General features: G+C 38.1%; 1 protein-coding gene and 1 long non-coding RNA gene across 5 annotated transcripts in view; one reads left to right on the top strand and one right to left on the bottom strand.

Annotated features, from left to right (window-relative positions):
- The window catches only part of FRY (FRY microtubule binding protein), a 566,260-nt gene that overhangs the window by 471,702 nt on the left and 68,808 nt on the right, over positions 1 to 25,750 (bottom strand). The window lies entirely within an intron of this gene.
- The window catches only part of LOC140505667 (uncharacterized), a 75,493-nt gene continuing 68,412 nt past the window's right edge, over positions 18,670 to 25,750 (top strand). For 2 of the 3 annotated variants that reach the window (XR_011967598.1, XR_011967600.1), the window contains exon 1: positions 18,670 to 18,968. This is a non-coding gene — a long non-coding RNA (uncharacterized lncRNA). The remainder of the gene's footprint in view (positions 18,969 to 25,750) is intronic. The other variant, XR_011967599.1, reaches the window with a different exon arrangement.

Raw genomic sequence — 25,750 nt, 5'->3', positions numbered from 1 at the left:
GTTCAAAGATGGAACACTGTGGGAGCAGGATGTGGGCTCCGGACCAAGATGTGCTGAGCTTTGACTCAGTCTGTGAATTCCCTCCATTGGGGACTGTGCCTTTAAGACAGGTGTTGCTGGGCTATCTGAAACTCTAATACCCAAAGCTCACTATATGGGGATCTGCACCTATACGTGAATAAACAGGAGGGTTATTTGTTCAGGCTGTGTCAACACAATCTAACCTCTATCCCACAGAAAGGAAAAGAACTGTGACCTTATTCTAGAGCCCTGGCAATTCTAGTTGGCCCCTTGCCCCACAATAAAAATTTCCTAAGGAAGGAGTTTTCCTCAATTTCTGTTTCAGGATCTTCTAGAGAAACAGCTTTTCAGGACACAGTATAACTTCTTAAAAGTCAGACACCATTAAAAAGACGGAGATGGGATTAGTATCAACAACTACTCCCCCAGAAAAGCAAGATTTCCTATTTCCAAGCTTTTTCTAAACTGTGACCTATTTAAAAGCAGTCATTGGTTCCTATGACCTCTGACACTGGACTAAGAGGCAACCTCAAACTCCATTCCAACTGGCTTGTAGGAATTCAGGAATCTAAGCCAAAGGCAGTGCATGCCTTGGCTGGTTGAACAAGGTATCCATTTAAAAAGATTTCCTTTACAGTCATTTTGCAGTCTCAGAAGGCTGATTTCAGTGGGTCCACCTATAAGACTCATGGTACAGTGCTTGGGATTTGTAATAAAGTAAACAAAAGGGCAGATTTTCCAGCAATCACCCCCCCACACACACACCACCACCACCACAAAGAAGGAAAATTAGATTATGTAGGCAAGAAAATAACAGTATTATACAACCTTCAAGTGAGTAAAAAGGCAGGTTCTTTTCCTTATCTTTCCCAAATCTCCAATCTAAATCCAAGAATTCATACAACTGAAGCTGAAATAATAAGGAAAATACGAGGGACCCTCTCTTCTGTATCAGGCAGTTATACTGTACAATGCATAAGGTGATGGATCAGGAGTCAGGAAGACAGGAGTTCAAATCCTGTCTCGGACACCTACTAGCTATGTGAACCTGTACAAATCACCTAACAAATCATTTGCTTTGCCTCAGTTATCACCTTTGTAAAATGGAGATAATGGCAATGGAGGATCAACTGAGATAATTGTAAAGCATTTTGTAAACCTTAAAGCACCATATAAATGCTAGTTATTATTACTATTTATAACAACAATAATGAATATAACAATGATGGCGAATATGATAATGGTTGGCGTCTGGCCTCTACTCATGTATTTAAACATTCAATTTAATAGACTTAATAAGTACTAAGACTGAGTTTCCAAAGATGAAAGAGGGCCCAGACCAGGAGCTTACAATCCAAAGGAAGGATATGATACAAACACAAGTAAATATGAAATACAGTAGAATGTGATAGAGGCAAAGGAGAGATAAAGACCAAGGACTTTAGGAAAATGTTAGGTGGGAGTGATCACCTTCAGCTGGATGGGAGGTGATGGGGAAAGTATAAACTGCTGTGATAAATTAAGGTTTAATGAAGTGAACAGCACAAGAATTGGGCCTCAAAGAAGTGGAAGTATTTTTACTGAGGGGGGACAAGGAATAAAATAATTTAGATGCAAGACTTGTGAATGTACAGAGATGGGAGAATAGCAGACAAAGGTCGCTGAAACATAAAGGAGGTAAAGGGGACTGACTGGTGTGTTTGTCCTTCGTTGCCGAAGAAGATCATGCCATCAGAGAAATGATGACATGACTGGCACTTTGTTTTGAGGGAGGGAGGGCTGTGCAGGCCACCAGCCTCACTTCTCCTCCAGAGCCATCTGAATCCAGTGATCAGATATTCATCAGGATGACTGGAGATGATGTAGGATAAGGCAATTGGGGTTAAGTGACTTGGCCAAGGTCACACAGCTAGTGAGTGTCAAGGGTCTGAGGGTGAGATGTGAACTCAGGTCCTCCTGACTCCTGCTCTGGTGCTCTATCCACTGCACCACCTTGCTGCCCTGGACTGACTGGTATGAAATGACTGAAAATGGTCAAGATGGAGACATTGTTCCAGCCTTAAATGTCAGGGTGAGAATTTTGCATTTTGTATTTTATGCAGAAGAAAGACACTGGAGTCTTAGGAATAACGGGAGGGCTTACCTAATTCTGGGCATTAGGAAGATCATTTTGGCAGCTATGTGAAAGTAAGAGAGAGATTTAAGGTGGGGGATCAGGTAGGCTGATATTCCAAGTGAAGGATGAAGACCTGAATGAAGGTGATAGCCAGTGTTTGTGGAAAGAAGGGGATAGGAGTGAGAGATAACAGAGTCAGAATTAAGAGGATTTTGTGAGGGATTAAAATGAGGGAGGATCAAAGATGGCTTGAAAGTTGAGCTTGTATCACTGGGAGGATGGTGGATGTCAACAATGAAATGTGAAAACTGACATGAGGGATGGGGGCAGGGGGAAGATGTTTAATTAAATTTTGTAAATGATGAGTTTGAGGTTACTGGCAAGAAATCTCAGTAGAGATGTCCAGGAGGTGGGGGGCAGGGGGGAAGAGGAGGAGGGAAAGAAAAGATAAAAGAAGGGAGTGATTCATTGAGCAAGTTCCTGGAGAAGGCAAGAGGATAACAGAATCAAGGTCTTATAGGTAATTAAAAATATCAGCTTTGACAAGGAGGACCACTACATCCTCTTACACAGAATACTAGGAATAGAGAATGTATAAAAAAAGAGAAATTTTGAGCCAGAAAAGACTAGAAATGAGGGAACTCGAAACAAAAGCCTCAGTCTTCTCAGTGAATTAAAAGGAAAGTTTCCCTTTTGGGGCTGGAGAGGATGATAATAAGGGGTTGACCAGAGAAGAACAGAAAGGTTACTAGTCCTGCCCAGCCTTGGCATAAAGGAGACAGCCAGGGAGATCTGTAAACACTGGGAAGGAGTAAAGCCATTCTAGCACCCAAGAAGAGACTGTACCCCAGGGAAAGGGGAGGTTCTAGACTCATAATGGAGCAGCCCCAGACCCACGATGGGTCTTTATAATGTGGACATGCGCAAACTGGGAGTTTTGTTGCCCACTACCCAGTTCCAGGTCACAGATTCAGTGTGGCCTGAGAAAAGGGCCTGGCAGGGGTGTGGCCTTCCCTATTAGGGAGGCCCTGGCAGCATATGGGAAAAGCAGGAAGTTTAGATGCAAGCAGCAGCACTGTAGCTCACGTTCCAGGAGCAGAAGAGGTTCTCACTTTCAGCATCTAGCCTAGGCTACCGAGGATTAACCCACGGTAGGAATCACAGACCAATGAGGAGCCAACAATTCTGCTACTCTGAACCAACAGAGCTTTCCAGATGGCTGAAAGAGATGGAGTCTAGCTGAGGTTTACTCAAACCTAGATTAGGAATTTGCAGAGCTCAGACCAGTGCCACATGAGGCCACTTTGGGAACATTGAAAGTTTTAAGGTCTGGAGCCTATTCCTGAGACCCGGGAATTAAAAAAAACACACAAAACATTCAATATCCCAAGAAAGCAGCAACAGGACCAGCCTTGGCCTTCCCTCTAGAAGTATGACAGAGACTACTCCTAAAATCAAGTCCAAAGGAAGGAAGTAGGATGGAAGAATGGACAACCTCATCCTCTTCGCACCCCCCTCCTGCAAAACCCTCAAAAATGAGCTATTATGATGGCAGGTACACTCACGACACAAATCCAAGAAAATGACTCCAAAGTATCTATAAGCAAGGCCTCAGAGAAAAACACAGCTTAGATACAAACTCAACTAGAATTCCTTAAAGAGATGAAGCAAGCAAGATTTTTTTTAAAGGATTCAAAATGTTTTTTGTTTTTTTTAAATAAAGGAAATACAACTGAGAAAAAAATTGGAGAAGAAATGAGAACTGTGGAAGAAAGAATCTAAACAAGAAGCGACAGTATGACAGAAGAAATGAACTCTCTGAAGGTTAGAATGGACCCAACAGAAGCCAATGACTCCATTAAACAATAATAAATATTAAAATGTGAAAAGTATCTAAAAATAGAAGAAAATGTAAGGTATCTCATAGCAAAAATAACTGAACTGGAAAATAGATTGAGAAGAAAAAAAAATTAGGAATCATTGAACTATCTGAATGCCACAACCAAAAAGAGAACCTAGACATTCTATTTCAAGAAATCTTAAAAGAAAATTGCCCAGATCTTTAGAACCAGAGGGCAAAGTAGAAGTAGAATCCATAGGTCACCTCCTGAAAGAAATACCCTAATGAAAACTCCCAGGAATATCACAGCCAAAATCCAGGGCTTCTATGCCAAAGGAAAAAAAAAGATACTACATATGATCAGAAAGAAAGAATTTAATAGCTGAAAAGCCATAGTCACAATCACATAATTAGGAGCTATCTCCATAAAGGAGAGGAGAACTTGGATTAAGATATTCTAGAGGGCAAAGAATATAGACTTATAGTCAAGAAGGAAAAAAGGGCTTTTAATGAAAAAGGACTTCTAAATTTCAAACATAAGAATGAAGAGAAACATAAAAAGGTAAATATGAATGAGCAATGACAAAGGAATATATTATTATATTATAATATTATATTATATATTATATTGAAATATGGAGATACATGTGTCCCTTCTGAACCCTATAATCATCGGGGTCACATAATTATTTAATTGGAGAAAGCCTGAGAGTGTATCTTTCATGCCTTGATGTAATGTAACTACACAAACAAGGAAGAAGGGTGAGGGGTGAAATGCTGTCATGTGAACCTCACTCTCATCTAAACTGGTAAAAGAAAGGAAGACTACATATACACATACAACTGGGTACAGAAAAAAACATTTCACTCAACCGGGAAATAGAAGAGAAAGAGGATAAGTGGAGGGGAGGGAGAGGGAATAAGATGGTGGTCAGATTAAGAGAGGGATTAATCCTAAACAAAACAAACTCTAGAATAAACAAAAATATCATAGGTCTTTTTGAGGTTGCAAAGAATGGGAATCTGAAGGGATAAATTAGGGAACAGATGAATAACTTATGATATATATGAATTTTTAAAAACTCTTGTATTGAACTATTACCAGAGTAATGACCAATCATGATTCTAGAGGACTAATGATGAAACCTGCCACTCACCTAGTGATAGAGAAGTGAAGGACTCAGAATGCAAATTGAGACAAATTATTTTTGTAAATGGCCAATGTAGAAATATGTTTTGAGTGACTCTACATGTGTGTAATGGGCCTTGCTTTTCTTGTTTTCTCATTTGGAGGGAGGGAGTGAAGGTTGATCTTGGTTGATTAAAACAAAGATTTTGTTTTTAAGAGGAGGGAATTGAAGGATTGTTAAAAGCAGACTCGGTCAGAAAGCCAAAGGTGTAAGAGGTAGAAAGGTTGTAGTTAGAGAGAAGAATTTTAGAGTTTCGTATGAAGGAGGTAGAGCAGTGGTAGGTGTGGGGGGAGTCTCAGGTGTACCCCCAGAGGCCCAGGTGCTTCATATTGGATTACTGATGGTGTATTGCTTTTCCATCCTTGCACAAGTCAGATCTAATAGGAGGATATGCTCTCTGCTCTACCCACTGCATTAATAATTAGCATCTAATATCCTAATCAATAAAATTCTCCAATGTTTAATATTAAAATTAATTAAATTTAAATGAATAAATATTAATATTTAATTTTATTTTTGCAAATTATTTTAATGAGATCATATAAAAGGGAATATTTTGAAAAGAAGCAGTATGCTGCTTAAACCAAAGAGGGTGGCTGATAGCACAGATCTTTTCAATTTGGTTAGAATGGCACAAGAATATACTTGATGTTGTGGTGGTTGTTGAGTTATTTTCAGCTGTGTCTCACTCTTCATGACCCCATTTGGGGTTTTCCTGGAAAAACACTGGAAGGTTTTACCATTTCCTTCTCCAGCCCATTTTACAGATGAGGCAACTGAGGCAAGCAGCATTAAGTGACTTGTCCAAGATCACAAAGCTAGCATCTGAGGCAAGATCTGAACTCAGGAAGATGAGTTTTCCTGATTGCAGACCTGGCACTCTATCCACTGTACCACCTAGCTGTCCTCAGAATATGCTATCACTGGCTAAATTTAGCACTACTGCCTATGTTTCCTCAATCCAAATACTTCTCCACCTCACCCATAAGACCTGAGTCACACCAAGCAACTGTCCATTTTCATGTTTTCCATCTTGTCTCAGTTATTTTATATGCACAAGCAAATACACTACATAAAATACTGTGCATAATAAACACACTTTTGGAGCACGTGCTAAGGAGAAGTGTAGTCATGGTTAACAAACAAAAGGATTTATCTAGTCCTACCTCAATCTCTTATTAGCTGTGTGACCCTAGAAGTCATTTTACCTACTGTACCTCAATTTACTCATCTGTAAAATGAGTGGAGTGATCTTTCATGATCTCCAAGGTACCTCCCTTGGAGGGGCAGCTAGATGGCATAGTGGATAAAAGGCTGAGTCTGGAATCAAGAAGACTTCCTGAGTTCAAATCCAGCTTCAGACAGTCATTAGCTGTGTGACCCTGGGCAAGTTACTTAAGCCAGCCTCAGTTCTCTCATCTATAAAATGCGATGGTGAAAGAAATGGCAAACCACTCTTGTATCCCTACCAAAGAACACCTAAATGGGGTCATGAAGAACTGGACAAGATGTAAATAAATTAACATCAGGGTACCTCCCGGCTCTAAAATTATGATCCTATGATAAAAATGCTCAAATTTAGAAAAATAAAGCAATGCATCTAAAAATAATGTTAAAAATCAGAATCTCATAGGCCAAATGAGGGACCTGCTTTATCTCATCATCCAAAAACTTGCCCAATTATTTTTAACATATTCACTCAGCTTCTACTGTTGTGAATTATTAACACTTAAGGACAGATTGATTAAACTTACTTTAATAATCCAAGATACTAACTTCAGTAATTTTGTACCTATTAGGACTGAATATAAAATTGACTCTCCTAATATAACCCAGTACATTAATGCATATGCAAGTATGTCCTGGTATAAACCCTATGTACTTTCTGCATTCTTCCTGCTGCCATGACAACTGCTGTTTAGACTTCGGTTAAAGCCTTCTGCCAAATGTTTTGATGGTAACACTGGGTGAATGGTGTTATACTAAATAAATGGCACTCAATTTGGATACTAAATTCCTTTTATACTTGTTTAACAATGGTGGAGGACACTTAGCATGCTTTACAAACAACAACCCAGTTTTCTGTCATGGACTATGCAATAACAAGGAAGCTAATATTTCCAGACTTCAATCAGAGAAATGTCAGCCCCAAGTTTAAAATCTATAGGTCTTCCACCCTTAAAAGCTACAGCCCCACCCAACTATATTAAAAGGAAACAACAAAATGTGATCAGTAATGAATTTTAACCAATAACAGTTTTTTTTACCTAGAAGGAGAAAATGCTTCTCTATGCAAATAAATTTGTTGTTCAGTCATGTCTGGGGTTTTCTTGGCAAAAATACTGATACAGTTTGCCATTTCCTTCTCTAGCTCATTTTACAGATAAGAAACCTGAGGCAAACAGGGTTAAGTGTCAGACAGCTAGTGTCTAAAGTCAGATTTGAACTCAGGAGGATGTATCTTCCTGACTCCAGGCCTGGCTCTCTATCCTCTGCACCACCTTGCTACCCCTGAATAATAAATACACACAATCAAATTAAAACTCATCTCTTAATGTTCCCAGACATTGTTCTAAGACTCTAAATTGTAAAACAGGTGCCTATCTATATCCCTAGAGCTACCATTACTGAGGAAATCATGGCCTTGCCTTGTTTTTATATATGTGTGTGTATATGTATGTATGTGTATATAGGTGTATACGTGTATACATACATACATTTCATTCTAGTGCCTACTCTGACAGGTGCTGTGGAGAATACAAAGAGGAACAAGGCATGGTTCTAAATTTTGACTGGTTCAAGTGGTAAGGCCAGGCTTTGTGGAGAGGTTGGGTTGTGCCTCACAGGAAGAGTAAGAATTAAATAGGCAGAGAGGAGAAAAAGGGCATTCCAAGGCAGGGGTATAGTGTGGTTAAAAATGGAAAGTCAGGAAAGTGCAAAAGAAGCAAATACTTGAGGTTAATGGCTTTCTGCCTGCCTCTGATCCATTAAGTACCTAGCCTAGTGATGAGAACTCAAGGAGAGAACATACCAAAAGGCTATCTTTATTTAGCAATACATTCGATCTGTCTTTAGCATTACCAGATGTACCTGAAGGAACTCCTCATACCAGCACTGAATAAAATGCCCAGAATAGTAAGAAGCACAAAACAAAAACAAGAACAGTCTTTGCTATTAAAAGTCACCTTTAATTATAGCCACTTTCTGCTTAGTCTAAAGAAGCTGGAACATTTGTAGCAGGCACGTCAGCCCCAGATTTCAGGATGACCTGGCAACCCCTTGCCATCAAACTATTCTCAAGTATAACCAACTATGTGACAGGGGCAAAATTCTAGTTCTCATGTATCCAAAAGAAAACTATAAAGCGTTGTCAACTCTGTTTTCTTCAGATGAATGAGCTCTCAAGAGTTACTGGTATGGCTTTAAGTTAGGAATCCTGCTCTGTGCTTTACCTTTTCTTGTTCCAAATAAATCAACAAGACAGTCAATTTCCTCATGGAGATTTGACCTGACCTTCCTTATGGGAAAAATCTTGTTTGCAATTCCCAATTTGCAAACTTCTTTGTATTATGACCATGAGGCAACTGACTAAATGGTAAATCTATCCCTACTTGTAATTTTTTCCTATGAGAGAGTTAAGGACTAGGAAGGAGTCATGTTGGACTTTTTCTCCAAATACTAAATTCCTTTCATGAACATAACATTTTGTCTTTTAATTTGTTAATTGCCCCTCTACCTTCACAGTTGGGTAACCCAGAGTTTCTTAAAAATATTTTAGGAGAATGGCTGGTAAAATCTGAAATGGAGACAATCCCTTTCCATCCTCTTTTAATGTCTATTTTAAGCTTCACAAAGACAAAAGAGCCCACAACTACTTTTATTTCTTCGGTTATTTGTAAAGGTGAATTTCTCAAGTATTTTGTACAATAGAACCCATACTGGATTTATTTGACTCAAAAAGCAGTAAGAAGAGGAAGCTACAAAACCAGAAAATGTTCACAAAGCCGATACTTAACTGAAATGCATTAGCCTGATGTGGATAATTAACTAGCACACATATCTAAGTCCTGGATTCCTGCTAGTCCGTTAGTTTATAAAAAGAGCTAAAATTCCAAAATCACATCTGGATTTTAGAGCTACAGAAGGTGCACCATGAAGAGCAATGAATCAAGCACTGACTTCAAATGATATTAATATTTAAAAGAAAAAAACTAATCTACACACCATTCCTATTAAGATCACACAATAATAAAAATATCATAATAGTTAGCATTTATGGTTTGCAAGCACTTTATAAACATTATCTCATCTGATTCTCACAACAACCCTGGAAGGAAGACGCTAATGTTAACATCCCCATTTCACAGAGGAAGAAACTGAGTCAGAGAGTGGTCACATGATTTGCCCAGAGTCACACAGTTAGTAAGGGTCCGCAACTAGATCTGAATTCAAGTCTTCTTGATGCCAGGTCCAACCCTATCCATTGTTCCACCCAACTATCTGCACAATTATGAAAGACATGTTTCTTCAGGATTTCAAACTTAATGGAAAATAGGACATTTTGGAAAAAGGATGCTTACATGTAAGGATTAAGCATTTAAATAAATGACCATTGGAGGGACAATATTTTACCTTTGTGAATGGTTATTTCTTAGTAAGACGAATTGAACAGAATTTTCAAATTAACCATGGTAACAAAATCATAAAATCTTAGAGTTTGAAGTAACACTGCTGCAACTCCTACCTGAAGGAAAAATGCCACCTATAGTATTCCTAACAGCTGGCTATCTGACCTTGACAGAAAGATCTCAAGGAATGGTGGCAATAAGAGCTGCCCACTTATATAGCACACAGTAAGGTCTGCAACGTGCTTTAGATACACTAGCTCATATGCTCTTCACAAGAGCCCCATGAAATAAATGCTACTGTAGTTCCAGTTTTACAGATGAGGAAACTGCTTCTTGATTCTACTTAGAGACTCAGCTGTGAACTCATCTGCCTAACATTTTGTCCCTATGCATGAGTCGATCATGCCAATGCTTTAATCTGATGATACCCATGACTTTTGTCAGTTTTATCACAACTTCCCTCAAGTCTTGGACTATACCCTGACTTTGAGTGTAAAATATTGTGTACACACATATGTATATGTATAATATACATGTATATATACACATATATGTGTGTATAGGCATACACGTGTGTGTCTACATATATGGGTATATGTATATACATATTCTTCACTGACTTGGTTGCGCTGCCTGTCCTAAGACAGAGGCAGATCTTGTTCCAAACCTTATAAACAAGATAAGAAGGCAGCTGAGTTCTCTACTTTCTTTTATAAAAGTATAAGAGGTGAGTCTACCCAGATATCAGAGTTTCTTGAGCAATTCTATTAATATTCACAAAATCTACGTTAGTGTCAAAGTTGGATTACCAATTATGAGGTCCTGGAATGGCACCAGTACTGCAGTGTTGCAACATAACTTTATAAAGTTACATGAAGGAAGAACAATAACAAGGATGGCATTCTTAAGCATCATCTATTGAAATAACTGAAGTAAAATACTGCTGTGCCCATGTTTTTGCTAATTTGCATTTCTCTAGTCAGCTTATTTTGATATTGACCAATGAACATACATACATATATACATACACATAGGCTTAGATTTGTTTTGTTTGGCACTGGAAGGCAAAGTGGGACTGAAGCGAAGTTACATGGAAGCAGATTTCAGCTCAATATAAGGCAATTTTTATTAAAATTATACTAAATTGGGATAGGTAGTCTTAGGAAGTGAATTTCTCATTCCTGGAGGTCTTTGAGCAGAAAGTATTGAGGATGCTATAGAGAGAATTCATGAGGTACTTTCCACCTGTTATAAAATAAATTCTGTGAGATTTTATGCAACAAATTTAAATTTTACTTTCTAATTTTGCCCATTCATTTGAATGGTTTTTCACCTGTACAATGTGTTCAACATTATTATAGGTGTTAAATATTGGTTTACTGTGTTAAAGAACATCACAATTATATTTTATTATAGTCACTACCCTAGTGAAGAGGACATTGAAACCAAATTCAGGTCCTGATTTACAAAGCTTGTTCTCAAATCATTTGCTGATATGACTGGTATATCTCTGTTCAATTTAACTCAAGAACCACTTGGTTCTAGCCCAGGTTGAAAACAGAACAGATCAAAGCTTCAGTGCTGTACAGCAGTGGGATTGAGTTTATGAGTGACTGCATACCTAGCCTGAGCAAGTTAGAGAGAACCAGTTCCCCCCCAAAATAAAGGGAGGAGGAAGAAAGAAAACTCTTAGCACGGACAGGATCTAGGGTCAGTGGAAGTGAGTTTGAATCCCAGCCTCATCATGTCTTAACTTTGTACTTACTGAAATGCCTGATGCATAATAAATGGCACTTAATGCTTGCTGATTGTGTTATCTTGAGCAAGTCACAACTTCTCTGGCCTTTCTTTTCTCATATATAAAATAAGGTAGTTGGGTTAGATATTTTAAGGACATTATAACTCTAAAATTCTGTGATGGTTTGTCCTGATATGCCTGGCTAGACTCAAGTTCTCCTTTCTCAGCTTTCAGTTACTTGGCAGCATTTAGTACTTCTAAGGAGACAACTGGGTGGTACAGTGGGTAGAGTACCATACCTGAAGTCAGGAAGGCTCATCTTCCTAAGTTCAAATCTAGCCCCAGAGACTTACTAGCTGAGTGACCCTGGGCAAGTTACTTAACCCTGTTTATTTCAGTTTCCTCATCTGTAGAATGAACTGGAGAAGGAAATGGAAAACCACACCAGTATCTTTGCCAAGAAATCCCCAAATGGGGTCACAATTGAACAACAACTTCTAAACACTTAGAATCATAGAATCATAAATACAGAGCTAGAAGGGATCTCAGGGGGCCCTATTGTCTAACCCCCTTCACTTTACAGTAAGAAAACTGAAGCCCAGGGAGGCTAAGGAAGGGATGTTAAATGATTTGCCTAACGTCAGACATGTAGTAAATGTGGCAGGATTTGAATCCACTATAGTCTAATTTGTATTACAGTTATTTACATAACATTTTCATCTTCCCCATTAGATTACACCCACCCTAAGTGCAGAGGCTGTATCATTCATCTCTTTCCCTTATGGCCTAACAAACAGGCAGGAGCTATTTTCTTCTTAAACGTTTGGTACTTGGTCTGTTATTTTATATCCCCCATCTCCAATACCCCCCCCCCCCATACACACACACACTGATGATTGTAATATTTACATTATGATGAATCACGAGACTATTGAAATAAGTCTGCATGTGTTCTAGTGACAAAAGAAAGGAAGTGGAATGTGTTGTGTATAAATAGATTTAGGGAAACAGAGAAGGGAATAGTTCACCAATGGACACAGTCCCTTTTATAGGCTATTTTTAAAGGTGATAGAACAACTTGAAGGTTTTTCTGTAACTGGGAATAATATTCTATTTTATCCAGAGCATTAAAGCTTTTCTATAGTTCTCTATCAATCTTGACTATTTCAAAAAGGAAATTATCATTGCCAGTTTTAATTTATGTGGCATTTTATGACTCAGAAACATGAAACAAAGCTAATTTGGGGAATGGAAAATAAAAGAGAATGGCAGAGTTGAGTGCATATTCACTAACTTTAAATGGTCAAAGTATAAGACATTGATGGTTTAATTTAGTGTGATTATCCCTTTTTCAAATAAAGAGAAATCAGTTTCAGGCGATAAGAAATTTTATTTGCTTTTGCAAAACAACTCAAATGGTCTTAGGTAAAAATAAACATATACAAGTTTGTAAACGGTTTAAAGGCATCTGTTCCAATAAAACAAACTCTTCAACGAAAAGATAGAACTTTTGTCACCAAAAGCCTGCAACTTGTGGTCTACACCTGCTACTCCCATTTCCCTACTACTTTCAACTCTTTTAATCTCCAACAAACAAAGGTTGCTGCCCTTACTCACCATTCTACTAAAATAAAGCCTTTCAAAATTTTTCAGTGACCTCAAATCCAATGGCTTTTTCTAAAAACTCATACACAATGCTCTAAATACTCACACTCCTTGATTTCTTTGTAGTATTTAACAACATTGACCATCTCATCTTTTTCCTGAAACTACCCTGCCTTCTGGGATGCTACATTAACTTCATTTTCCTCTTTCCATCTCGTTCCAGTGCTCTTCTTCTCCTTCCTATGCCCTAAATTTGGAGTTTCTCCCAGTCCTCAGCTCTTTACTCCTTTCTCTCCACATTCTTTCCTTTAAATTCATGATCCATTTTTTTTTTACTTCATATATTCATTATCTTATATTTAAAAAAATTTGCTCCCATGTAAATGTCATCTTTATAATAGTCTCTGAAATCTGGCCCAATAATTCCATCATATATAGAAGGATGATTGTGTAGCCTAACATATTCTCACTCAGGTCTTTTACACATTTTAAGTCTTCTTAAACAAAGTCACAGGTCACATACATTCTCTTACATAGACTTAACTAATACACGGACACAGAGACACGCACACATTTGCATAGATGTGTACATATTTGCCTTGTGTTTTTATTCTAGTCATTTCCCTATAACACCCTTCCCTGGCATTGGACTTTTCCTTTTAACAAATAAAAACGTTTAAACAAAACTCACCAACCATATTTGATTGTAAGTATCACATTCCACATCTGTAACCTCTTTAGTCAGAAGAGGAAGACAGGCTCAGTACAATTCATCAGTCATTTTCATGAATTTAGTGACTATTTCTATGCAAATGCATCTGAGCCCTGACTTGTCCTCCATTTACGTACAAGTCTTTTGTATTTGGTTGCTTTGCCAATCCTTCTAAATACCCTATTTCTTTTGGTAGTATCATTCTCCAAATTAGGTTCAAAATCTTGGAATCTATTTCATTTATAGCTGTCCCTATCCCATATGCACTGATTGAATCTGTTGATTCTAATTTTTTTCAAATCATCTTTTCCTTTCTAATCCATAGCCATCTCACAAATTTGGACCTTTATCACTTCATATCTGGATTATTGTGACATCCTCCTAACTGGTTTGCCCACTTCCAGTCTCTCTCTGTTCCAATCCATTTTATGCAACATTGACAGACTAATCTTCCTTAAACACCACTTTCATCATGTTATTGCCTCGATCAAAAGCCTTCAGCGAATCCCCATTGCCTATGAGATAAAATCCAAAATCCTTAGCCTGGTATTTAACATCCTCCACAATCTGACTGCAGCCCTCTCCTCCAAGATTATTTCCCACTATTTTCCCTCTGTCTTCATCAGTCAGACTTTTCTACTCATTGTCTTATCAACACACCATGCACATTCCTACCTCAGCTGTCTACTCATTTTATTTTTCTCTGCCTATCTAAAACCTACCCCTCCTTCAAGATCCAGCTCATCTCACTTCTTCCATGAAGTCTTTGCTAATCACACATACTCTCAATGATCTTTCTCTTCTGTGAAGTCACAGTTACGTTTAGTTAGGCAGTGCCAAAACATTTCTTGTATTGTCTTGAATTTAAAAAAAAACAAAACAAAACTTTTCATCCATACGTAATGCGTGTCCTTAAGTAAACTTGAGGTAGGCATCACTCTAAGATTTATATATAATACTTAGTATCCCCCGACTCAAGTTTCCAATAGAACATAAGTACATAGTAGACACTCAATTATTTTGTTGGATGAACATAAAACAGACTTTACTTTTTAAATAAACAACATCTATAAAGATAATAAACCTATAATGACAAAAAACCCTATACTGACAAAATTTTATATATGTATATATAAAACAATAAACAAATATAACTATAAACAAATAATGGATAAAATTGATAAATAAAAGTTATTGTTATAGAAATATGTCACCTTTCCCCTCACCTATTACAGTAGCCTTCTGACCTGACTTGTTGCCTCAAGTCCCTCCAACTCTAATCCACCCTCCCCTCAGCTACCAAAGTAATCCTTCTAATGTGCAGAACTGACCATGACATCCCCCGTGCGATAAATTCCATGTGCTCCCATTACATCTAGGATCATAACTACATCTCCCCCATTTGGCATCTGAAGCACTTGCATAGCCTGACCTCTTCTTCCCTCAGTCTTACACTTGATTCCCCTCTATACATTCTACAATCCACCCATATTGGCCATTGTTCTTCACATATGAAACTCAATATTCCAAATCTGTACCCCTGTACTGCCTGGCTCAGCATTTCAGTGGGTAGAGGCAGGCTTGAAGTAAAGAAAACTCATCTTCCTAAATTCTAATCCATCCTCAGACACTAGCTGTGTGACCCTGGGCAAGTCACTTTAATCCTGTTTGCCTCAGTTTCCTCATCTGAAAAATGAGCTGGAGAAGGAAATGGCCAACCACTCCAGCATCTTTGCCAAGAAAACCTTCAATGGAGTCAAGAAGAATTGGATATGAAACGAATTAACAACCCCACCCATGCTGAATAGCCCCATGCCTAGAATGCTCTTCCTCCACACTTCTGCTTCCTAGCTTCCTGAGCCTTCTTCAAGGCTCATCTCGGAGCACCAAGATCTGCAGCAGGCCTTTCCTAGCCACCCCCTCCCTGGCCCTCATCCTAATGCCTTCCCTCTATAATTGCTTTCCACTGACACTATATATATACGTACATACATACATACATGTGTATGTATGGGTGTGTATACACACTCTCTATCTATGTACACTATTTATCTAGTGAATACTTATCTGTTCATCGTCTCCACTGTTAGGAAGTGCATTCCTTGAGTTCCAAGAATGGAGTTTTCTCATTCTTTACATCTTGGCACAGTGCCTCACACATGGTATAAGTACAGAACAAATGCCCAATTACTCACAGATTGATTGCAGACTAATCTAAATTCATGGAGAAATAAGGAGTGTGATTTCATTGCCAGAGGGAGCTTCAGAGTAAGGAAACCCCTTCTACCAATGCAGGTAGGTACCTTGTCTACAACATATAGTCTTAGAGCACTGCATCAAGCTATGAGACTCAGTGAGTCTCCTGGGGTCATACAGCCAGGATATGTCACTAGCAGGACTTAAATAGAAGCCTTCTTTACTTTGAGGCCAGCTCTCTATCTACTATGCCATTCTACCTCTCTTTGGAGAGAAGCCAGGAAATATTTGTCATTTCTGACCAGTAAAAGCTTAGTGGGGTTTGTATTCTACCCACTGATAGAATGTGATTGCCTTCAAGTGAAGGAACATTAAACGGGTAATCAGGAGAGCTGACTGCGGTCCAGGTTCTTCTACTGGCTCTATGGTGCTGGTCAAGTTATTTTGCTTTTCTGGGCCCCAGTGTATGCAACCGTAAAGGGAGAGGGTTGAATTATATGATCTCTAAGGTCCCTTCCAATTTGAAAATTTGACAATTAGATGTGTCTAAATAATGCATGTGAAGACATGTCAGTCCTCCACTTCTTATTTCCTATGTTTCATTGTTATCTTGAAGGGATTCAGTTCCCTCAAGCTAAACCAGCTGACCACAAACTCTGGTCAGTGCTTCCAAGTTGGAAAGACTTCTAATACAAAACTAGTAAGGGTGAATATGTCTTTCTTTTGAGGACAAATGGAGAATTCCTCTGACCACAGGAGCTCCTGAAACAATTTGCTTATGTATAAAGGCTGAGTGAGATCAGATCTGTGGCATGTATAGTTACATGGATATAATAAAAGATCCTTGAAGTACCATTGCATGCAAGTACTGATGAAAGTTTCTAAGGATTTTCAGGTAAATAGAAATTATTTCAGCTCCTTAACACCTACATGATCAACCTATTGTAACTTTAGGATCACTAAATATTTTTTAATACATAAACTTGTTATTCAAAAAGTGAAAGTAGACCACAGAGCATCCCAAAATTTCAAACACAGTTTTGTGTTCCCAAACATGCAACATCCTCCAAGATGCTTTCACTGCTTCATCATGACCTTTGCCCTCAGTCTTCTCATAATCTTCTGCACTCATGCAGTTCCTGTATTTTATTTATTCCTATTTGTGTCTACTTCTACTAGACCACTAAACTCCATGTGATTTCACCTACAGCTGTACTTCTTTCATATCTAAGCATAATGTTCTGAAACAAGAGTTAATAGATGAAAGACTTATGACCCTAAGAGTTTTAGGCATTGTATGCATCTAGATAAATTCTATCTTTACTTAAAAAAATACCAGATAACCTATAAGGACTTTTTCAGATCTAAGATTCCTTGATGTTAAAAACAGAAAGGAAGTACTTCTGCAAAGACATAAATACTAGCAAAATTTTGTCCCACATCACAAGGCTTGATGGTGGGTGGTAGTACTACTTAAAATAAACGGTATTTTCCCATCAGTGCTTGTTATGCCTAACTCCTTTCCAACTACATAGCTGAGCTCAGTGGATTTTGCAAGGGGAAGGGTAGAAAGCATCATCTGCATTACTTCAGCGCCCTCTCGCGCCATTGCTCTGGTAATGTATGTACTTCACATTCTTGGGAACACAAATGCATTTGGAGGAGAGACTGCCTCTCCAAAGAAAACAGAATAGCAGGAACATTACAACATAATGGTGTTTCTAAGTAAGCCAACTACATCTTAATGGCTTCATCTCAGTTTTATCACCCAGCACATACTGCCTAACTGCAATGGGGGACAGAATCAGGTTCCCTGTCTGTTCCAGCTACATTCTCTTCACTGTGACACGAGGGAGTCATCTTTGCTACCTATTCCACAATCATTCCAAGTGGAAATTTTCCATAAAATGTCGAAGGGGCCATTTTCTTAATTGAGGGCAAAAACTATGGGCACCTCTGCTCCCCATCCCTTCATGTTAGGGGAAAAAAATTGGATAAGTGAGAGAGTGAAAAGTCCCAGCGAGAAGTCAGTTTAGTTTCTGTGTGTGTGTTTGTAGTTCACAAAGGTAAACGTGTGCTTTTAGAAAACGTACGGAGTTAAAATGAACACTTTCTAGAGTACTGCATATACTGAGACTTAGTTGTATCAATTGGTTTTGCTCACTTGTGTTTCCTTTTTTAGTCTGTTATAAAGAATGGGTCACTGGTTAGGTAAGGGGAGAGGTATGTATTCAGAAATGAAAGTCATGTAAAAACAAAAGATATCAATACATTTTAAAAACTGAATAAAAAAGCATCTTTCTGAATTTTAAACCAGCCAGGTCTATTTCAACAAGGGGTTTTAAAATATAACTCATCCTCACTTGATAGACACTATTGAAGTAAATATTCTGCGGATGTATTCTTAGATTTCGGAAAGCAATATGAAAATATGGAAAGAAAGTTGGATGGGGATAGGGGTGGTGGTGGCGGCTGCATTTTATTCCTGTTTCCAAATCTGCACGGTTGGCAACTGTACAAATCTAACTTTTTTTGGCAATCAGCTTCACCCGTTGCCCTTTTCCATCTGCGAATAGCCTAATCCTAAATCCCAAGGGTTGGAAGGAAGCCATTTTCTCTAGATTGTGGCTATTGGTAACAATTCTGGCTCCTGCAGCCTGGTCTTTTCATTGTTGCAATGCAGTGACTGACAATTTGTGCAACACTGTTCATCTGCTTAGCAACAGGAAGGGTGGGGTCCAAAACAGAGGAAAACGACAGCAACCACATTTGGCAATGGTGAAATGAAAAAGGAAGGACTGGGAACAGGATGAAGGACATATTACTTAGATAGAAGAGAGAAAACGCCCCCCTCCTTCCCACAAGGAAATGAAACAATCAAACGTTATTTGATTGCAAGTAGTAAATCCAGAAAGAATCAAAGTAAGTAATTTTAAGTTTCCTCTCTAGGCAAATTGAGTATTTACTGTCAAGAAAGTACCTTATGATTAGAATGAAACAAACAGGGCTCTTCCAGGGACATTTCCTCGGTACATAGGAGCTGGCAAAGGAGAAAAGATTCAGTGATAGTAGGTCCTGGTTCTTTCATTACTAGCTTAGTGATTGTGCAATTAGCTCCCTAGAAATGCAGGTCATGGGATCATAGGATCGCAGAGCTACAGCTGGAGGTGGAAGGGGGTCTAGAGATGATTTAGTACAGTTCACGCATATTACAATGGAGAAACTGAGTCACAGAGAGGTGAAGTGACTTGTCCAAGGTCACTCAAGGAATAAGGAGGTGATGAACCCTAATTAAGGGAAAACAAAACTGTGGATAGATTCCAGTACTATCTCTTCTTCTTTTCTCATTTCTCCCTAGAAACAAGATAGTTTATGGGGGACAGGACTAGGAATTCCCTCAGTACAATTTTAGGATTTCTGAGTCTGCTGTCTTCCCTAAATCAGGGTCATTCACAGCTGGGATGGAATGCTAGGGGTTGTAATTTCTAATCAAATGGTCTCTCCCCTCCTATGCTTCTTTCTAATCAGAAAGGTAACAGAAGTACTTTGCTAAAAATTTTGTTAAGAAGTGCTAAGATGCCTCAAGATTCTTGTCAAAGTCCTTATCATAAAATGCAGGAAAATTAGGAATTCAAAGTATTGGCCAAATGTTGGTGAAGGCATATCTTACTGATTAATCCTTAGGAACTAATTTAGACTACTGTCTAAAGGGGTTTTAAAAAACATCTCATCTTCATTTGATAAAAGCTATTTAAATAAGTACTTTGGATGTATTCTCAGGGATTTTGAAAGCAAGATGAAAATATGCATGTGTGTTCGTCCTTCACTGCCAAAGAAGACCATGCCATCAGAGAAATGATGACATGACTCACACTTGACTTTGTTTTGAATGAAGGCGGGTTGTGCAGGTCACCAGCCTCACTTCTCCTCCAGAGCCATCTGAATCCAGATATTCATCAGGATGACTGGAGATGACCCAGGATGAGGCAACTGGGGTTAAGTGACTTGCCCAAGGTCACACAGATAGTGAGTGTCATGTCTCTGAGGTGAGATTTGAACGCAGGTCCTCTTGACTCCTGCACTGGTGCTCTATCCACTGCACCACCTACATGAAAATATGGAAGAAAACTGGATGGGCAGGATAGTGGTTGTATTTTATTTCTGTTTGCAAATCTGCACAGTTGGCAACTCTAAAAATAATAATTTTGGGGACCTGTAAAGATAATTTATGCATAATGTTTCTTTTCTGCTTGCACAGGCCATTGCAGGAGATTCTGCTACAGAATCACAAACTCTTGAGTGAGAAGGGCCCTCAGAGACCATGTGGCTTATCTTATTTCTGAACAATCTCCTCTGCAGAACCCCAAATAAGCAACTACTAGTATGTCATCCAGCCTGCGTTCAAAGATCCCCAAGCAAGCTAGGCCATGAAGGAAGTATAGGGTTTGGAGAAAGAAACATTTATGTGGGGAAATCAGTGGCATAGTAGATGAATCTGGTCTCAGAGATTTATTAGCAGTATGATTTTGGGCCAGTCATTTAATCTCTCTCTGCCTCATTTTCCCTATCTGTAAAATGGAGATAATAGTGTCACCTAATTCCAGAAGCTGTTGTGAGGGTCAAGTGAGATAATATTTGTAGAGCTTGTCGCAAACCTCTATGTAAATATTAGCTATTACTAATACTAGTACTATTGCTGCCGCTACTACTATGATTATTCCATTTGAGGAAAAGCATGGGGGCAGGAAAATGCCACAGCACAAAATATATTCTTTGCTCTTTTAAACCAGATTTTCATCTTGATGACCTACTTTGGGGGTTTTGTTTTCAGCTTGTGATTTTGTGAAGAGGAAGGACTTATAGACATTCAGTCATTAAAATCTAAGAAATCAAACACTTCCATGAGCATAAACTTTTATTTGTAGCACAGCTGGTTCAAGTGCTCTGTCTAAACTGACTGGTTTGCTAATGAATTACTCCAGATGTGAACTGAAGTGACCAAGTAGTAACCAGCTAGCAATTGGCTAATTTAGTCACACAGGTCCCATTAGTGAGGTGGACAGCCAGAATCCCAACGGAATGGCAAAGCTGAAGGGAAATTTCATTTGTAAATGAGTTTTTTCAACTAAATAATGAAGGAGAATTGATAAGAATCTTTCATAGTCAAGAGCAATGGTTTAAAGGACAATCAATCCTAGAAAAGAAATTAAAATGAGACTCTTTTAGCCCTATCTAATTTCTATGAGTCACTGTTCATAGAACCCATAGCACTGGGAATTACCTCAAACTAAACTGTCATTTTACAGATGAGAAAACTGAGACCCAGAAAGGAGAAATAATATGCCTAAAATTGCATAGTTAATAAATGGAAGAGCTGGGATTTAAATTCTGGTATTGTGACTACATATCCAGTGATTTCTCCACTGTAATGATGACGGGTAGTAGTTCTAACCAAGTAAGAATCTGAACTAGGGCTTCTTTTAAGTCTGTTAAGAATCTTGAATCCAGATAGTCCATTCCAAGAAAAGAAATTTACATGATAATTTTATTATATGTTTAAAAGGAATAGCAAGCTGTACATAATAGATGTGCAGTTTTCACATGCAATCATCTTTTTTAAAAAAAATTATGATGTTATGAGAATAATTGTTTTATTCCATAAATTAAAAATAAATGAAAAAATGTTAAAAAAAGAAAAGAAACCTGAGTGAAGGAAAGACTTCTCATTTTCCTCTCCTTCTGCCAGGCCCCCAAAGAAATAGCGATAGGTAGTATTTATACAGCACTGTAAGTTTTGTAAAGCTTTTTACAAATGTTATCCCAACTGATCCTCACAAACTTCCGAGATGATGTTATTATTATCCCCATTTTACAAATGAGGCACATAGAGGTTAAGGGTTTAGCTCAGGGTCCCAGAGAGAGCAAAGTGTATGAAACCAGATTTAAACTCAGGTTAAAAAAAAAAAAAAAGATTTACCATATATCCTCTAATTTAGGGGTTCTTAATTTTTTTATGTAACATGGACCCCTTTGACAATCTAGCAAAACCTCTATACGCCTTTCTCTAAATGTTTTTAACTGAATAAAGTAAAATACATAGGATTACAAAGAAAATAAATTATAATGAAATAGTTATCAAAATAGGAAAAAAAGTTCATGAATTCCAGGTTAAGAATGCATGCTCTAAATTAACTCTAATTTAACCCTGTCACGGTAGGTTGGGCAGGTCAAGGCTTACTATCTCATCTGTTAAGTTAGGGGAAAAGAGTCAGAAAGATTCAATAATAAATCCAAGGTCAAAGAGCTAGTAACTGACAAGAGCTAGGTTTCAAGTGAAACTTCTAACTCTAAATCCATTGTTCTTCCCACTATACTACATCTTAGTCAAATGTGATAAAGGAAGAATCTGAAAAAGGCTGAGAAGCGGAAAACTAAGCAGAATGCAAATTATATTCAGCCATTTCAAAATCTATAGGACTTTGTAAATATCTTGAATGATGTATTGTAAGGGGTCACTGACTTATCCCAAGCTCCTGTCACAACCTGCAACTATTCCAGTGTCTTTTTCTCCCTCTTTTAAACTGTTACACACATCTAAATATGCATGAGAGGCAGCAGCCTGGCAGAGTGGATAGAATTCTAGCTTTGGAGATGAGGATGACCTGAGTTCAAGCTTGCCTCTGACACATACTATCTACGGAACCCTCAGCAAATCATTTAATTTCTAAGTCTCCCAGGCAATTCTCTAAGACTTAGAAGTTGCAGAGAAAATTCTGGTCTGCGTGATATTTTTTTCATCTGGGAGTCCCCACACCAATAAAATCCCAGATCTAGTCCGTATCTCTAGTTGCACCCCCAGAAACTGGATTTGGTAGGTCAAGGCTTGATGATCCAAGAATTGAATTTATCCAATCCTTTATCTTTGCTCTTCCCTTTGAGTCAGTTCCCAGCCACAGGTGCTCAGTGGTAGGAAGAGATGAGACCTCAATCAATTAATTGTTACAACTCGTTAGTAAAACCTTTTTCCTGGGAATGGCTTCAAAACTAGATAAAATCTGAGTATTATCTACAGATTTTAATAATCCATATTATCTTGATCCAAATTTACCACAGAAAAACTGGGCTTCATTGATAATATAGATTTCTAAAATTCATCCTGTGTTCATCTATCAATGTTTGTTGAGCCTCCTCCCAATTTAGACATCTTTGAAGACAGTGTCTTGTGTGATGTTTAAAAAGTTCGAGAGACATAATTTCTGGATAACTAGTCATTTTATTAAAACTGCTAACGTTTTAATAAAAGAGGTCAGTGGCACTCTCAAATGACAGAGACCCTCAGGGTGGCAGGCACACAGATTATATGCCCTTGGAAGAGTTCCTGAGAGTGGCAATCAACATTGATTGGTTAACAATTAATGAGAGAATGAATATTACAATGAGAGGCTGGACCTATTCTAAAGAACTTTGATTATATCATTTACTTCTAAATTACACTCAGCTTTGTCTTTAAATTTAAAAATTTAAAATTCTTTAATCAGAGAATTTATCACCAGCCAAACCTGAGTAGAGTACAATGGGATTAAACTCTTTGTAAAGTTAGGTGGGGTCTGACCATGATTGAGGAGAGTTAATTTAATCTCATTATCAGTAATGTACTTCAAGAGACTGAACTCTGAAGTGAGGACTATAGAAAAAGGGAAAACTTTGGATCTCCCCAAATCATTCGCTATTAATAATAATTTCTATCAGTCTTCCAGGAACAGATAATTTCTACAAGGTCAGGCAAATTTAAATACTCCTAGGTCACCAGGCACTTTCCAATGATAGCATCTAGTTAGGCATCCAGATATAGCTAGGCATCTAGATAGCTCAGTGGATAGAGTGTTGGCTTTGGAGTCAGGAGGACCTAAGTTCAAATCCAACCTCAGATAGTTACTAGCTGTGTGACACTTGATTTCTGTCTGTTTCCTTAACTATAAAATGGGGATAATAATAGCACCCAGCTCCCAGGGTTGTTGTGAGGATTAAATGATACATTATTTGTAAAGTGCTTAGTATAGTACCTAGCACATAACAAGTACTTAATAGATGCTTGTTCCCTTTCTCCTTAATCCTTGCTTCTCCAAAAATGGGGGAGAAAGTATAGGTTACCCCACAGATCATGCTCCTAATCATACTCTCTGCTTTTTATTATACACATTAATTTCTTGCCCTACAAATGCTCAATAAGAGGCAGATAGATATCACAGTGAATAGAGTCCTGGACCTGAAATGCTAGTCAAGAAGACCTAGTTCAAATCCAGCTGGAGACATTTACTAGCTGTGTAACCCTGGGCAAGTTACTCTTTGCCTCAGTTTCCACCTCTCTCAGGGTTGTCATGAGGATCTAATGAGATAATATTTGTGAAATGGTTTGCAACTTTAAATCATCTAAACGCTGGCTGTTTTTGTTATACTGAACTCTTCATAAAGTTAATATGTGTTCCCAAATATTTTTGATATATGAAAAGTTGAATATATTTTATGAAAGTTCACAATTGCCTACATTTGAGCAGAAAACCCCCAACATATTATTTAGCACCCAAGGGAGAAATCTCAATTAGTTATAAAAAAGGAAAGGTCAGTTGAAGAACTTTCTTTGAGGAAGTGATGAAAAAACCATGATTTGTAAAAATAAACCAACCATAACATTTGAATAACAATATTTCTTCTCTTGCTTCAGCCTAAAGTCCATCCTTTGTCTATGATCTCATACTGCACTTGAACATTCACTGAAAAGGGAGCCCTTCCTCTTCTGGATCTGTTTCTTAGGTTTTTAAGAAGCAGATTTAAGGTCACACAGTAATTAAAATGCTGCAAAACCTACCATATCTAGCACTTGCTAAATCATAACTCTCCACAATCAGCACTTCCGTATTCTTCTAGTGCAATGATAAGTGATGTTCATGACAATGACCCCTGAGGTACCCCCATATGTGTCATGGACAGAAGATTAAATATGCTTAGCATCATTTTAGAGATGTGTGTGCTACATACTGGTGTCATTCACTAGTTCTTTGAAGACTGGCAATCCAAATATGCAATGTTGTATATAGACTTTTCTCTATGGGGTTTTCTTGGCAAATTTTACTGGAGTGGTTTGCCATTTCCTTCTCCAGTGGGCTCCCATTTTACAGATGAGGAACTGAGGCAAATAGGGGTTAAGTGACAGTAAGTGTCCAAGGCTGGATTTGAACTAAGATCTTTCTGACTCCAATTCAGTGTTCTTTCTATTCTGCCACCTAGCTGCCTCAGCAGTATATAAAATATATAAAGAGGAAGAGCTGAAGTTGTTAGAGAGGGTGAAGATAATTGCTGGGAAGCAATCATCTATTTTAATATATTGGTTTGGTTATGAAGGAATAATGCTACTATTAGCCATCAGCACGTTACATTATTCTGAGATGATTTTTTTTACTACTATTAATGTATTTTGTAGCAATGGTCTCAGACTCTCATGTCTCTTTCTGATTAACAACATACATTAATAAGCTAGTTTGGCCAGGATTAGGAATTCAATATGAGGTAGATGTTGCAGAGGACAGAGCATTGGGCCTGGAGTCAGGAAGATATGAGTTCAAATCCAGCTTCACTTACTCGCTGTGTGACCCTGGGCAAGTCACTTAACATCATCTGTAAAACAGTGATACACTGGAGAAGGAAAT

Source organism: Notamacropus eugenii, chromosome 5, assembly GCF_028372415.1.
Source record: "Notamacropus eugenii isolate mMacEug1 chromosome 5, mMacEug1.pri_v2, whole genome shotgun sequence".
Lineage (NCBI taxonomy): Eukaryota > Metazoa > Chordata > Mammalia > Diprotodontia > Macropodidae > Notamacropus > Notamacropus eugenii.
The sequence above is the reverse complement of the archived record's forward strand: the minus strand, read 5'-3'. Positions and strand labels throughout refer to the sequence as shown.